A 16,025-nucleotide genomic window follows, 5' to 3' on the forward strand; every position below is an offset into this window, starting at 1 on the left:
GGCCAAACTGAAACCATCTTGCCTTTTGCCGTGTATAGGGCTTGGGATTAAGCTCTGTGTGGTCTTAATAATATTTACCTATGGCCAGGCTCAGAGCCTGACCAATGACAAAAGTAATGACAAAACCTGCACTGCACTCTGTAATATTGATTATAATGGAACAAGCAATACCAATAATGCAGAATTTTTTAGGAGACTCCAATAGGAAAAATAGTTTTCCCCTTTATCTACACCACTTCCTTTAGTATTCCCCCTAAAATATAGAGAAAAAGTGGTGGTTCCCTCAGTGGAGGGGTCACCTTACACAGCATGATTAATAAATGGAAAGTTATGGTACTCAACGAGATACAATGGGTCTTTTAATCTACCACCCACCACTATGCTCCCACTTCCTTATGCAGGAATAGTACATGAGAACCTAGGTCACGTAGTGAGCATACACAGAAGATGGATTCCAGCTAGAGAGCTTAACTTTATGGAGAGGCTGGCCAGGTCAGCACCACCTTGGTGCCTTCTCAGTAAGGAACAAAACAAAACTCCTTGATCAAATGGAACAGATTTTATGAAAACTGGGCTGCTCAATTTGCTTAAGGCCCCTAGAAACATAACAAGCTTGAACTTTCTATGAACCATTGGCTTCTGATACATAGGGGCAAGAGGATGGCATAAACATACAGGTGGAATATTAATCTTAATCAATAGGACATCTACCTAACACACAGGTACAGGAATAACAAAAAACATAGAAACTGTGATGTGATCTCTAGGGAGAAAAGTGCCCCTGGAATGTGAATGTTCCACTAAGCACAGGAGGTGTTCCCTACCTGTGCTGTTCTTACTTGGTGATTTATGTATTAGTGACCAAAGCCTTGGTGATTTCTGTATTAACAATCAAAGCCTTGGTGACTTTTGTTTTAATGAGTTAAGCCTTATGAGACTATAAAAGTAAAGTTCTGCTTAAGTATGGCAGAGATGTCTGCTTGAGCTTGATTCAGCACCAACTCACTCGTCTCTCATTCTCTCTCATTCCCCTCCTCTTTCAGGTTACACTAATTACCTGCTGGGGCTGGCCTCCAGCACCTGAGACATACAGAATCCATCAACTATATCAATAACATTGAAACCCATGATCATTTAGACTTGGATCATAATCTGTTGGAAGCAACTATGAAATTCACATCAGCTTATTTATCTTATGAGGATACAGAAGAATGTGTTGTCCTTGATTTTCTAGTTTTTTCAGAGGGAACACAAAAAAGCAAAGCAATCTCATTCAGAATACTTCACAAGTGACTAATAGGCCTGGAACTGTAAACTGTAGTAATTTTCTTGTCTCAGTCACACTTGTGTTATCCTTTCATGGACTGTCAAGTTAATTGGTCCTATTTCACTCTGCCTTGTGGTGAAAGTATCGACTTAGGCAAATAATCAGTAACCCTAAATAAATAAAGTACAGACATGTTGAATAAGTTGCTTATCATCAAAAAGATATTGCCATTTTATTTATCCACACACTAGGACAAAAATCACCTTAACTGCCTGCAAAAAGGCATGCTGTTAATTAGGTCAATTAAAAGTTCACTCCACCAAGAAAATGTTCCAATACATTAGCTACTTATATTCTCATATAGTAATACATAGAGAAATGACCATATGAAGAAATTGTTATCTTGTATACATGGCTTAGAGAAAGATCTTAACACTGATTATAAGAATCTGTGGAAAATTCTGGAATAGCAAATCTAGAATTTGCTGCTATTAAAAATTGTGTTTTTCCCTGATATTCTTGAGGACACAGAATTCCAAAAGAGCCAGGCATAACTTGCCAAGATTTGCAATGCAAAGAAGAACAATATGTAACCACTGCTCCTTGAATAAGAAGCCTGAAGGTGTACTGTTCTGAACAAAAATAATCCAGGGCACTCTTGTTAGATGTAAAAACACTTAAGAGAGGAGGAGTCAGGTGGTAGCGTAGTGGGTTAAGCACATGTGGTGCAAAGCACAAGGACCAGCATAGGGATCCTGGTTCGAGCCCCTGGCTCCCCACCTGCAGGGGAGTCGCTTCACTGGTGGTGAAGCAGGTCTGCAGGTGTCTGTCTTTCTCTCATCCTCTCTGTCCTCCCCCTCCTCTCTCCATTTCTCTCTGTCCTATCCAACAACGACGACAACAATAAAACAAAAAGGGCAACAAAAGGGAATAAATAAATATCTTTCAAAAAACCACTTAAGAGAGGAAAACAAGGAGCACTGTCTGTGAACGCTGGTAGAATCCTGAATACCCTATCAGAACCAGATCTTGAAAGATGATCTTCTAGGCAGGGACATGGGGAAAGGGATATGACATAGAACACATAGTGGGGGGGGGGCAGGTAGGCATGAATGAGCAGGACAGAGTGCATAGTTAGTACTCTTGTGGAGAAGTGGGTTGTGGCTACATTGCTGTTGGCTTTATATGGTGGGCTAGCAAGATGGATAGGTAGGTGGGAGCATGCTTAGACTGGTGTTTCCAGAAGATTAATCTAGCAGTCAAGTATGAAGGATGCATGTCAGGGAGGGAATATCATTCTTGGATGATTTTCAACATGTCAGGTGGGAAACAATGATACCCTGTTCTGCCACAGTGGCAGTGTGGAGAAGGAAAAGCTCAGTCAATGGATATTCAAAGGGAAGATGTACTCAAACAGCTATGAGGAAGCAGGGTGATTCCTTTAGCTACAAGTGGACAAAAAATTAGGGAGCACATCACTGTTTTAGAGAACACAAAAGAAGATAAAATCAGGCAAAAATAAGAATCATGGATCTGAGTTCTCACATTCATACATTTACCACTTTTGGGTCATTTTTTATTTAGAGAGACAAAGAAAGAGGGAGAGACATCAAGCAACTCCCGTGTGGTGCTGGGGCTCAAACTCGGGTTGGAGACATGCATAGGCATGCACCTTACCCACTGAGCTACCTTGCCAGCCTATAATATATATCCTTTAATTTAATTGAAACAGAGAATGCAAAGAGAGGAAAGAGACCACAGCATGGAAGCTTCCTTCAATACCCTGGGAGCCAAGCTCAACCTGGGTCACACACATGGCAAAAGAGTACAATACCAAAGTATTTAAAACTTTTTAATAGTCACGCATGTGTTTTCTGCTTGCTAAGAAGTTATTTTCAGAAAATATAATTTATTCCTCCACCTAAAAAACAGTATTTACCCTAATGACTTTTTTCTTTCTACCAGGGCTTCATGACTGTGCTATTCCATCACATATGAGGAGAGAGAAAAAGAGAGGCCCCAGGGCACCATTACACTGCTGTGAAGTTCCCTGAATGTGTAGCCTAGAGCTTGAACCTGGGTCTTTGAACATAGTAAAGTGTGTGCTCCACTGGCTGAGCCCTCTTTTTTCTTTTTATCAAATTCACCTTGATGTTCTTTGAAGTGCTCCAGCAAATAATCACCAATTGTACCAAGATCTTTTGGTACATTTTTCCAGAGAGGACATGCTTAGTCTCCATCCTTGAGATACTTATGCTTAACGCAAGTTTTCCTACAATGCTGTGTTTGTAAATGTATTAATTAGAAGTTGGTATAAAACAAACACAGTATCTGCAGGAACTGCTGAAGCATCTTTCCACTAGCTTTCTTTTTATAGAAGGAAAACCATAGAAGATGGCATTTCCTGCAGTTCTAATACAGCTCCGGAAAGGCAGCATCAAAGTGGGGAAAACAGAAGAGATTTGGCAAAGTTGCCTTCTTTCTTATTCTGGATGCTGCTGTGTGCTGCCCAGCTCGGCCCACCCCACCCCTCACTCCCTTTCAGGACAAAGGTGCTCATTCTCCCAGAGGCAGGCTGGAGCTTGGTGGCTGCCCATTCTCAGCTGAATTGCTCTTAGTCCTCTTTACAGGAACAGCTTCATCTATTGGCTGATCATCTGGGCTTGGGTGGATATAAAACACGGCACCTCCTTGATTTTAGAGGGGAGAGCATATCTTAAGGCCATCCCAGCTCCAGACTGATTAAGACAGGGCTGATTAAGGCCTCACTGCAACTTCTTCCTCTGTCCATGTCTGCTCCAGTCACCTCTGAAGATGATGTTTCCAAAGGCACTCACAGATAGACCTCCAGCACAGAAATCTCTGGGTCATTTTCTTAGGAAATTCAACAGATGACAACTACCAGGACCACAAGTACTTTTACCAAACAGTAACTACAGAGGATTAGAAAGTCACATAAAAGTACAGTGTACCGAGTCTTGAACAAAATGAGCCACACTTGCTAATTATGTTTTAAAACTGACATCACAGATATGTTGAAATAGCACAAAAGTCAGCTTAAAGGCTTTGGATATGTAATCATTTTATTAAAAGAATCATAACAGGGACAAAGGAAAATGTATACATTAAAACCAGGAACAGTGAGTACAGATTACTTTCTTGTGCTCTAGGACATGGGTACTATAAGCTATGGGACTCTAGGGCGGTGTTTTTTTCCCTTGTTCCTTCCCTTGCAAAGTTCTTTCATGAAGACTAGAGGTGGGGGGAGGAGGTAAGGCAGACATTGTAAGATGCCTGTGTCCTCACTGCCACCTAATGGATTCTTTGAGCATTGAACATTAAGGCCTCCATTGTGTAGCTTTCGTTGTCATTGCTTTTCGTTGTCATTGCTGGCCATATCAAACTACAGACCATAGCTTTTGTTTTTAGTGAGAGTCCAGAACACTGTTCCACTCTGAGAATGGAAACCAGGGCTTAGTACATGGTACCTGGATTTCCCGAGTTCTATGTGCTAAGCCACTCTCCAGCCACTGAGGCAAAACACTGGGGGCTCATTGTGGCTTCCAGAAAAAAAAAAACTGACTTAACTATCTTCTTGTTTCCTCTTTACATGTAGGAGCATATTGCTGTCAGCTGTGGTTGTCTGGTATAAGCATCCTTTTAAAAAATGTTCTTTTGTACACTGTGCAATAAAAGTGAGGAGGATTATTCCAAGGACGTTCTACAATAAATAAACTTTTTCTAAATAACTAAGCAGGGGATATGGACATGAAAGTGGGGAAAGTACCCAGATAAGGAGGGCACTTACAGGAGCTGTGATGCAGATGAATTCAATTAACTTTGGTTTTAAACATCTTAAGGCTGCCACATGAGAAAGATAAAGTGGGCCAAAAATGGAAAAAAAAAATCTGTCACCACATCAGAGGACAAGGCCCACTGGACTCTCTCCTGTGTGTGAGGAAGTCAAAGCAGCTCTTTCTCATGCTTTCCTTCCTGGTGTTCAAAGGGTCCGGTGACTGCTCCGACTTCCACTGCCCACATCTTTCCGGCTAAGCCTTGACCCATCTGCCCTTCTGTTTCTGACAACCACATACACTTTTGTAACCTTTCATTTTTACTTCTGAGCTTGTTAAGCTGGTGTGTCCCTTAAAGTATCGGCTACCTTTCCGTAACAGTCCTCAAACACACAGGAACAGCACTTGCTCTCCAAAAAAACACCAACTATTTTAAGAAGGTGTGGTCAACTGCCAATGCTGTTCTCCATCTTTTTTATTTTGAAACATTTGAAATCCACATAAAAGGATAATACAGTCAACACATTTAGCCTCAGTGGTTGTTCACAGCTTACTGCATTTTAACACTTCATATGTGTGATACCTACATCCCTAGTCACATACATGACTGCTTATATTTTACTTAACTGTTTTTGGAGAAATGATTTGAAGGTAAGTTGTAGATGTTATGACACTTCATCTATAAGTACCAGAATAGGACATTCTCTTAAGTAGCCCAAGTGAATTTCACAACTAGTGAAATTAGAAATAGTTTGATAACATCTAACATTCAACCCCATATTGACATGTCTCTAAGTGTCTTTTTTTTTTTTTGACTTTTGCACACTGGGGAAATAAACCCAGGAAATTGCACACACACGATATCACTGTTGACCAGCTTCCCCAAGCCAGTATTTTTATTTATTTATTTATTTATTTATTTGGGAGAGAGAGGACCAAGAGGGAGAAATACCACAGCACACTCCATCGTCCAGGCGCTACCCTGGTTCTGCTTACCAGGTGTGCCCATGTGTCACTGGGTCTTGAATACAGGGCCTCGTGCATAGTAAAATGTGCATAGTCTGCTGGATGATTGATCCTCTGGCCCTAAAATTAGATTTCTCCTTTATAGCTTTATTATTCCAAGCCAGAACGAATCAGGACTTACCAACTGTATTTAACTGTCATACTGTTTGTCTTTTAATATGGAACAGACCCCCTGCTCTTTTTAATAACACTGACCTTTTTTAATTTATTTATTTTCAAGCCTTTTTTGTGTGATTACTAATGGTTTAAAAGATTGTAAGATTACAGGGTATAGTTTTAAACCACCCTCTCCCCCAAAGCTATGTGCCCCCACCCTGCCAATTATAACCGTCAAACTCGGACCTTTTAAAAAGATTTGAGGGGGCCGGGTGGTGGCGCACCTGGTTAAGCGCACAGATTACAGTGCACAAGGACCCAGGTTCGAGCTCCCAGTCCCCACCTGTCTCTCTGTCTTTGTCTCTGTCCCTCTCTATCTCCCCCTCCCCTCTCGATTTCTGGCTGTCTCTGTCCAATAAATAAATAAAGATAATTAAAAAAATAAAATAAAAGATTTGAGCAAGACTCCTGTAAAATGTCCCACAACTTGGGTCTGCTTGCCCCTCTTTCCTGTTATATATTCTTCTCCCCCTGCACTTACTGTCAACTGGATCAAAGGCTTGTCTATATTCAAGTCAAATATTTTTGGCAAGATTCCTTTGCAGGTGGTGCTGTGATGTCATGACTTCCTGCATCAAATGAAAAGGCCTATAAAGTCAGGCTGTTCGACCATAAGAGGTGCTAAGTGTTAAATTAGCGATTGCTGAATTTCTTCATGTAAGGTACCCTTTCCCCTTTGTAGTCAGTATGTGACACTCATATGTGGGTGATACTCTGGCATCATGAGGAGGGAACATACTTCCTTTTGTTTTTTTTTTTTTTAACCAGAGCACTGTTCAGCTCTGGCTTATGGTGGTAAAGGGGTTTGAACCTGAAACCTTGGAGCCTCAGACATGAGAGTCTCTTTGCATAACCATTATGCTATCTACCCCCACCCCATCTTTCCTTTTCTACTGATTTTTTTACCCAAATCATTGGTAAATGATTGCACATGATGTTATTTCCAATTTTATATTTCTATTTACATAACTAGCTGACATTCTTCACTCATCAGTAAAGAATAGAAAAAAAAAACTTCTTTGACTTTGAATATTACTATAGACTTTAAAATGTTCTCAAATAACCAGGGCAATAGCTTAGATGACAGGGCTTACATGTCTGTGGTACCACCTACACTGGAATGGCACTTGGGCCTGTCCCTTGTTATCTCATCTGAAACTCAGAAAACCTTTTAAAGACTTATAAAAAGAAAGGAGCTCTCCATAGGCTTCTCTAAATTAAAAAAAAAATCATAATACCTTGATACTCTATCAGTGTGTGTGTGTGTGTGTGTGTGTGTGTGTGTACAAATTCCCATTTGGCCCACTAGTGGATGCCCCTCAAACTAGGTTCTCTGAGATTCTGACTTACCCTTTTTATTAGGGGCACTTCTTGCTTTCTTGCAGAATGTTTTAAGCTCACTATTGTACCTTAGCACTCTATGGGCCTGTGACTCAAAAAATCAAATGTGCCAAGAAATTCTATCCTGTTAGTGGCACGGGAATCTTCCATTGGGGAAACAGTTCTAAGAAATGCACATATATACAATTTTAATCAATTTCAATACCAAAGGGCTTTACCTCTCCCTATAATTCACTACATCATTTTTCTTACCTCTCAGACTTCTAATATACATATATAAATCAGTCACTTTACCTATAGCAAACATAAATGTTTCAAAAGTTACTTTATCCCTAATATAACCAGCCTGTGACACCTTAGAGTTACCTCTTTGGCCTCAGAATGTATCACAATACGAATGTATGTAAGAACACTATGAAATATCACTTTCACATAGCTCTTAAAAAACTGACACTTCTGATTTCTTATAAAGCCTTAGGTTTTAATCTTGGTTGAACTGAAAAAAATCCTTATTTTCTTCTAGTGGCATGTTACCTGTCCTTGAATGGCACAGTGGTAGTTTTCTGTTCTTAAATTTAAGATTTAATCCATTCATTTCATGAGAAAGAGGCCAGGACACCCTTTTGCACATAAAAGTGCCATCCAAGGCCACAGTTTTCTATTTTCAATTGTACACATAAAACAGAATAGCTAGAAATGCACATCACAAGACTAGCAGGGCAAGGCAGACTTAGGTAAAGAAATCGAGATTGCGAAAAACTGGCAATCTTCTATACTGATCAGCATCCATGTAAGGTCGTTTCTCCACCACACTTAAATGGGTGATGCCTCCTAAGAGCACAGAATCTAGTTTCCAAAATACTAAATCCAAGGGTCCTGACTGTGGCACACCTGGTAGAGAATATACACCATCATGAGCAAGTACCCAGGTTCAAGCCCTGGTCCCTACCTGTTAGGGGGAAAGCTTCATGAGTGGAGAAACAATGCTTCAGGTGTCTCTCTTCCTCTCTCCCTCTCAACATTCCCCCTTCCTTCTCAATTTGTCTCTATTTAAAAAGATAATAATAAACAAAAAGAGAAGGAAAGACCATCGAGACTGGTGGATTCCATCATGCAGGCACTGAGCCCCAAGCAATAACCCTGGTGGCAATAAAAACTATCTGAAACCACTCAATAAGCACAAAAAGTCAGTAGCTTTTGACCTATAGCAAATCTCCACACAAACATCCAAAATGCCTACTATGACTAGAGAGGGCAAAGGCTCAGTTACCAAAGCTATGCACACTGCTCTATTTCATCACCATGACCATCTGCCAACAGAGAAATTTTCAATGTGGACAAATCTGGGCTACTTTTGATTTTAAAAGGAGCTGCTAAAAGCTAAGCTAAAGGATGTATTCTCCTACTTAATCAACACATATTAATTTACTGCAGTCTTGTGCACTGCAGGTGGATGGCACATTTCCAAAATAAGTTGCTGTGCTCTGACTTTCTTTAGCAGTTTTAGTTTTATTTAGTGGTATAAAAGTAGCTATATATTCTGATGACAATGTGAATTTTTTATATTTTGCTTACTGAGATTCAATAAAACACCAGGTTTAATGAGAATTTTTAGACACAACTCTTTTTTGGAGAATAAACATGATGAAAAGTGAAACTGTTTTACCAAAACACACACACACACACACACACACACACACACACACACACTGAAAATAGTGTGACACTTCATAGGAGATAGCATGTCAGAATGACTTCATTATTTGTTCTTACCAGAGCACCGATTAGCTCTGACTCATTGTGGTGCTGGGGACTGAACCTAGGACTTTGGATTCTCAAGCATGAATGACTTCTTGCATAACCATTATGCTGTCCATCTCACCACCCCACACCACACCACACACATACCCCCACTAATCCTAGAGTACCTTTTTGAAATAGCACTTACTAAAAGCTTATACTTACTCGAGTTTTGTCTTTAATAGTAGAAAGAATCATTTTGAAAATTAAGTGGGGAGTCAGGCAGTAGCGCAGTGGGTTAAATACATATGGCAAAGCACAAGGACCAGCATAAGGATCCCAGTTCCAGCCCCCAGCTCCCCACCTGCCGGGGAGTCGCTTCACAGACAGTGAAGCAGGTCTGCAGGTGTCTATCTTTCTCTCTTTTTCCTCTCTCCATTTCTCTCTGTCCTATCCAACAACAATGACACCAATAACAACAACAATAATAACTACAACAATAAAAACAACAAGGGCAATGAAAAGGGAATTAATAAATATTAATTTAAAAAAAAAAGAAAATTAAGTGAATATCTTGCAATTGTAGAGCTGAGGCTCCCTTCTACCTTTAAGCCAGAATGGTCATTGAATCCGTCATCACAACTCCCTCAGACCTGTCTTATATGTTCCCACATCTGATTCAGCCATGGAAGTTTCCTGGCTTAAACGATCCAGGTGGTTTAGATTGGGCCCATCTAAATTACCCAGGATAATTCCATACCCTTAATCACATCCATAAAATTCCTTTTGCCTTTGAAGTTAATGTCACAGTATGTGAAGATTCATATTTAGGTACTGTTGAGGTGGGGGCAAATAGGGGAGAGATTATCCTTTTTCTATAAATAGTTCTATTGGAAACTTCTAAATTGAGCTTGACGGATAGCATAATGGTTATGCAGACAACTTTCATTCCTCAGGCCTTGAGCTCCCAGGTTCAATCCCCAGCACCACCATAAGCCAGAGCTGAGTATGCTCTGGTCTTTCTTTCTTTCTTTCTTTCTTTCTTTCTTTCTTTCTTTCTTTCTTTCTTTCTTCCTTCCTTCCTTCCTTCCTTTCTTTCTTCCTTTCTTTCTTCCTTTCTTTCTTATATTTATTTCCTTTTGTTACCCTTGTTGTTTTATTGTTGTAGTTTTTATTGATGTTGTCGTTGTTGGATAGGACAGAGAGAAATGGAGAGGAGGGGAAGACAAAGGGGGAGAGAAAGATAAGACACCTGCAGACCTGCTTCACTGCTTGTGAAGCGACGCCCCTACAGGTGGGGAGCCTGGGGCTTGAACCAGGATCCTTATTCAGGTCCTTGTGCTTTGCGCCATCTCGCTTAACCTGCTGTGCTACTGCCCGACTCCCTGCTCTGGTCTTTCTATGTATCTTTCTCTTTCATTAAAAATAATTAAGTGAGGAGACTTCCGGAGGCGGGGCTACGAGCAGCAGCAGATCTGTTTCTCCCCTCCCCTCCCCTCCCCTCTCCTCTCCTCTCCTGGATCAACTAGGAATACCAAAGGAGACCACCTGGGACGGAAACAAGACAGGACTAGAACTACTACAGGAACCCACCAAATCACCAGTGAGTACAAACACGTGTGACTGGTGACAGAGAGGATCCTAGGGAGAGATTAAGTGGCTGTTAACAGTTCAACAATTTATCAGTTGAGACACCACCTCCAGTCTGTTCCACCAACAAGGGGACAGCTGAAGGGAGGAGAGGACTCCCGGGAGACTCAGCAAGTCCAACTCTGAGTCTCCATTGCTACTGCCCTCAGAATCTGGAGCAGCAGCAGGGAGGGGACAGAGATCTAACCAGGAAACTCAGGAGAAGACCTATAACTCAGTGGCATAGTAGGGCTGTGAAAGTCTCTTTGCATAAACAGTGGATTATCTCTGCCACACCCTGCTTTATCTCTTGGTCAGGAGTCAGTGATTAAACTAAGAAGCCTACTTACAGTTTAAAAGCCCTTAGGCTCCCATAGCCTACAGGGAAGAAAAAAAAGAGAGAGAGGCTTTTGAACCACTGAGTTCCAACTCAGGGATTAAAATACTATTGAAACAACTGTTAACTTCCACCACTGTGAACCCTTTTATTACTTTACCTAGCCACAAGTCAATCCAGGCAATAGTGATCAGTAATTTGAAAAGTACTGAGAGAGGGAACTCATAACATAATATATAAAATGGGTAAACCAACAAGAAGAAATATTAGAGAAACGAACCAGGACAACAGTCCAGCTAAAAGCCCCCCAAAGGGTAAAGCACAAAATAATGAGTTTAACATCCAAACATTAGGTAAGGAAATAATCACAGGAGTGAGTAAAGAGTCTGAAAGAATTGTAATCAGAAATACAGGAACAACAAATGAGACTCTGGAAGAAAACACTAACTATCTCAAGGTTATTAGAGAGCTGAAAGCTGAAATAGCTGAGCTAAGAACACAACTAGCTGAAAAAGCTAAAACAGTATCAGAACAGAGGACCTGCAGTCTTTCTGGACCAATAAGAAAGGGAAGTGGAAACTGGGTGAAACTTGGACTGGTGTGGAAGGAGGGAGGGTAGGGGCACAGAACTTTGGTAGTGGGTGTGGTGTGGAACTATACCTTGTAATCTTACAATTCTGTAACCCACTATAATCACAAAGAGAAAAAGAAAAACTTTAAAAACACCCATACCGGGGGCCAGGGGGTGGTGCACCTGGCTGAGTGCACACGTTACAGTGCACAAGGACCCAGGTTCAAGTCCCTGGTCCCCACCTGCAGGGGGAAAGCTTCACAAGTGGTGAAGCAGTGCTTCAGGTCTCTGTCTCTCTAATTCCTCCTTTCATCTCAATTTCTGACTGTCTCTATCAAATAAATAAAGGTAATAAAAAATTTAAAAAACGACAACAAAAAAACACCCATACCAAAAAAAAAAAAAGTTGGAGACTTCCAGAGGCAGGATTACAGAGTAGCAACAGCTGTCTCTCTCCTCTCCCCAGAATTCAACTGTGAGTCTCCACTGCTACTCTTTCCCTTGGAGGCTGGAACAGCAGCGGGAAGGCCCTGTGCTGACACTGGAACAGAGAGCTGATTGCGTAACTCAGGAGAAGACATACACTCCCAGTGGTCTGGAAGTGGGGCTGTATAGTGGCAGCCTTCCCAAATTGTTCTTCTAAGGAATTTGGAGACATGCAGAATAATTGCTTCAGAACCCATGGAGTACAAATAGGATTTTTTTTTTAGAAACTCACAGGGTGAAGGAGTGCAGCTCTGCTTGGCTCTGACTGATGTCAGAGAAGCAGAATTGTACTGGGCCTTTGGACCCTTGGGGCATGGGAGTCTCTTTGCATAACCATTGTGCTATCTCTCCCCCACCCTGTTTTATCTCTTGGTTAGGAGTGAGTAATTAAGCTAAAAACTCTACTTATAGTTAAAAAGCCTCCAGACTCCCATAGCCTACAGGGAAGATAAAGAGCATAAGAAGGATTAACAGCCATGGTGCTTCAACTCAGGGATTGAGACAAAATTGAAACAACTGTTAATTTCCACAACTGTGAACTCTTTAAGTACCTTACTTAGACACAAGTCAATATGTGATCAAGAGTGATCAGTGGATTGAATAGTACTAAGAGGGACCTCATAACACACCATATACAATGGTTAAACCAAGAAGAAACAGGAGAAATGAACCAGGACAAAAGTCCAAATAAAACCCCCCCAAAAGTAGAAGCACATAAGAATGAGGACAACATCCAAACAATAATTGAGGCATTAGTCACAGGAGTGAGGAAAGCTTTTGAAAGTAATACCATCAGAAATGGGGAAACAGCAAATGAGACTCTGAAAGAAAACACTAATTATTTTGAGGTAACCGAAGAGCTGAAAGCTGAAATAGCTAAGTTAGAGCGCAACTAACTGAACAAGCTAATACAGTAATCATAAAAGGGTAACAAAATAGCTGAGCTACAGAAAACAAGAGGAGAGAGAGAATAGAATAAATGAGACAGAAAACAGAATTAGCAAGATTGAAGATTAATTAGAGAAGACTAAGAAAGAAGTAAGAAATCTCAAAAAGATTAAGAGATACTGAAAACAACAGAGACATATGGGAAGACTTCAAAAGAAATAATTTACTCATTATAGGCCTACCAGAGGAAGAAAGAGAGGGAGGGGAAGAAAGCATTCTACAGGACATAATAGCGGAGAATTTCCCTACTCTAGAAAACATAAAAGACATAAAGGTTCAAGAAGCCCAGAGGGTCCCAAACAGAATTAACCCAGACTTAAAGACACCAAGGCACATCATACTTAGAATGGAAAGGAATAAGGATAAAGAAAGGATCCTGAAGGCTGCAAGAGAAAAACAAAGAGTCACCTACAGAGGAAAACCCATAAGATTAGCAGCAGATTTCTCCAAACAAACACTACAGGCCAGAAGAGAATGGCAACATATCTTTCAAGCTCTCAATGAGAAAGACTTTCAACCAAGACTACTGTATCCTGCTAGACTACCATTCAGACTAGATGGAGGCATAAAAACCTTCTCAGACAAGCAACAGTTGAAGGAATCAACTATCACCAAGCCTGCCCTTAAAGAAGTTATGAAAGGTCTCCTATAAACAATCACATCACCATAAGCATGCCATATATCAGAACATTTTAAAATTTTAGAATAATGGCATTAAAATATCTTCATTCTATAATACCAATAAATGTCAATGGCCTGAATTCACGTATTAAAAGGCACAGAATAAGAAGATGGATCAGAAAACACAACCCAACTATATGTTGTCTGCAGGAATCCCACCCAACTCAACAAGACAAATACAGACTCAAAGTGAAAGGATGGAAAACTATCATACAAGCTAATGGACCACAAAAAAGGGCAGGAACAGCTATGCTCATATCTGACATGATAGATCTTAAAATAAATAAAATTAAAAGAGATAGGGATGGACATTACTTAATACTCAGAGTATCAGACAGTCAAGAGGATTTAAGGATTATTAACATCTATGCACCTCGGCCAGACTTCCCTGGATTGAAGACCCCACCAATGTGTCCTGGAGCTCAGCTTCCCCAGAGCCCCACCCTACTAGGGAAAGAGAGAGGCAGACTGGGAGTATGGACCGACCAGTCAATGCCCATGTTCAGCGGGGAAGCAATTACAGAAGCCAGACCTTCCACCTTCTGCAACCCTCAATGACCCTGGGTCCATGCTCCCAGAGGGATAGAGAATAGGAAAGCTATCAGGGGAGGGGGTGGGATATGGAGATTGGGCGGTGGGAATTGTGTGGAGTTGTACCCCTCCTACCCTATGGTTTTGTTAATTAATCCTTTCTTAAATAAAAAAATAAAAATAAAAATAAATAAATAAATAAAACATCTATGCACCCAATGAGAGGCCATCTAAATACATCAAACATCTACTGAAAGAGTTACAGCAATATATGAACAAGCAACACAGTAATAGTAGGGGATTTCAATACCCCTTGGATGTTAGATCAGAAACTATCAAATACTTAGAGGAAAATATTGGCAGAACTTTTTTCAGTCTAAATTTTAAAGGCATTTTCAATGAAGCGAATCCAATTACAAAGAAGACTAAATAAAAAATCCACCACTGGCACTACATGAAATTGAAAGCTTCTGCACAACAAAAGAAACCACTGCCCAAACAAAGAGACCTCCTACAGACTGGGAGAAGATCTTTACATGCCATACATTAGACAAGAGGCTAATAACAAAATATATAAAGACCTCACCAAACTCAGCAACAAGAAAACAAATGACCCCATCCAAAAATGGGGAGAGGATATAAATAGAATATTCACCACAGAAGAGATCCAAAAGGCCAATAGACAGATGAAACAATGCTTCATGTCATTGATTGTCAGAGAAATGTAAATAAAGACAACAATGAGATACTACTTCACTCCTGTGAGAATGTCATACATACATCAGAAAAGGTAGCAGCAACAAATGCTGGACAGGTTGTGGGGACAAAGGAACTCTGCTGCACTGCTGGTGGTAATGTAAATTGGTCTAACCCCTGTAGAGAGCAGTCTGGAGAACTTTCAGAAGGCTAGAAGTGGGCCTACCCTGCAAGCAATATGGAGAACTCTCAGAAGGCTAGAAGTGGTGGAACCCTGCAATTCCTTACCTGGGTTCCTCTCCTAAGGAATGAAAGATACACATCCAAAAATATTTGTGTATATCTATGTTCATAGCAGCACAATTTGTAATAGCCAAAAACCTGGAAGCAACCCAGGTGTTCAACAACAGATGAGTGGTTGAGTAAGTTGTGGTGTATATACACAAAGAAATACCATTCAGATATTAAAAATGATGAATTCACCTTCTTCACCTCATCTTGGATGAAGCTTGAAGGAATCATGTTAAGGAAGAAAAGTCAGAAACAAAAGGATGAATATGGGATGATTTCGCTCACAGACAGAAGTTCAAAAGCAAAATCAGAACGGAAAACACTAAGCAGAACTTGGACTAGAGTTGGTGTACTGCACCAAAGTAAAGGACTCGGGTAGGGAGGAGGGTTTAGGTCCTCAAATATGGGCATAGGAGGACCTAGTGGAGGTTGAATTGTTATGTGGAAAACTGTGAAATGTTATGCATGCACAAACTATTGTATTTTACTGTCAACTGTAAAAGATTAATCCCCTAATAAAATTAACAAAAG

The sequence above is a fragment of the Erinaceus europaeus genome, chromosome 14 (assembly GCF_950295315.1).
Source record: "Erinaceus europaeus chromosome 14, mEriEur2.1, whole genome shotgun sequence".
Taxonomy (NCBI): domain Eukaryota; kingdom Metazoa; phylum Chordata; class Mammalia; order Eulipotyphla; family Erinaceidae; genus Erinaceus; species Erinaceus europaeus.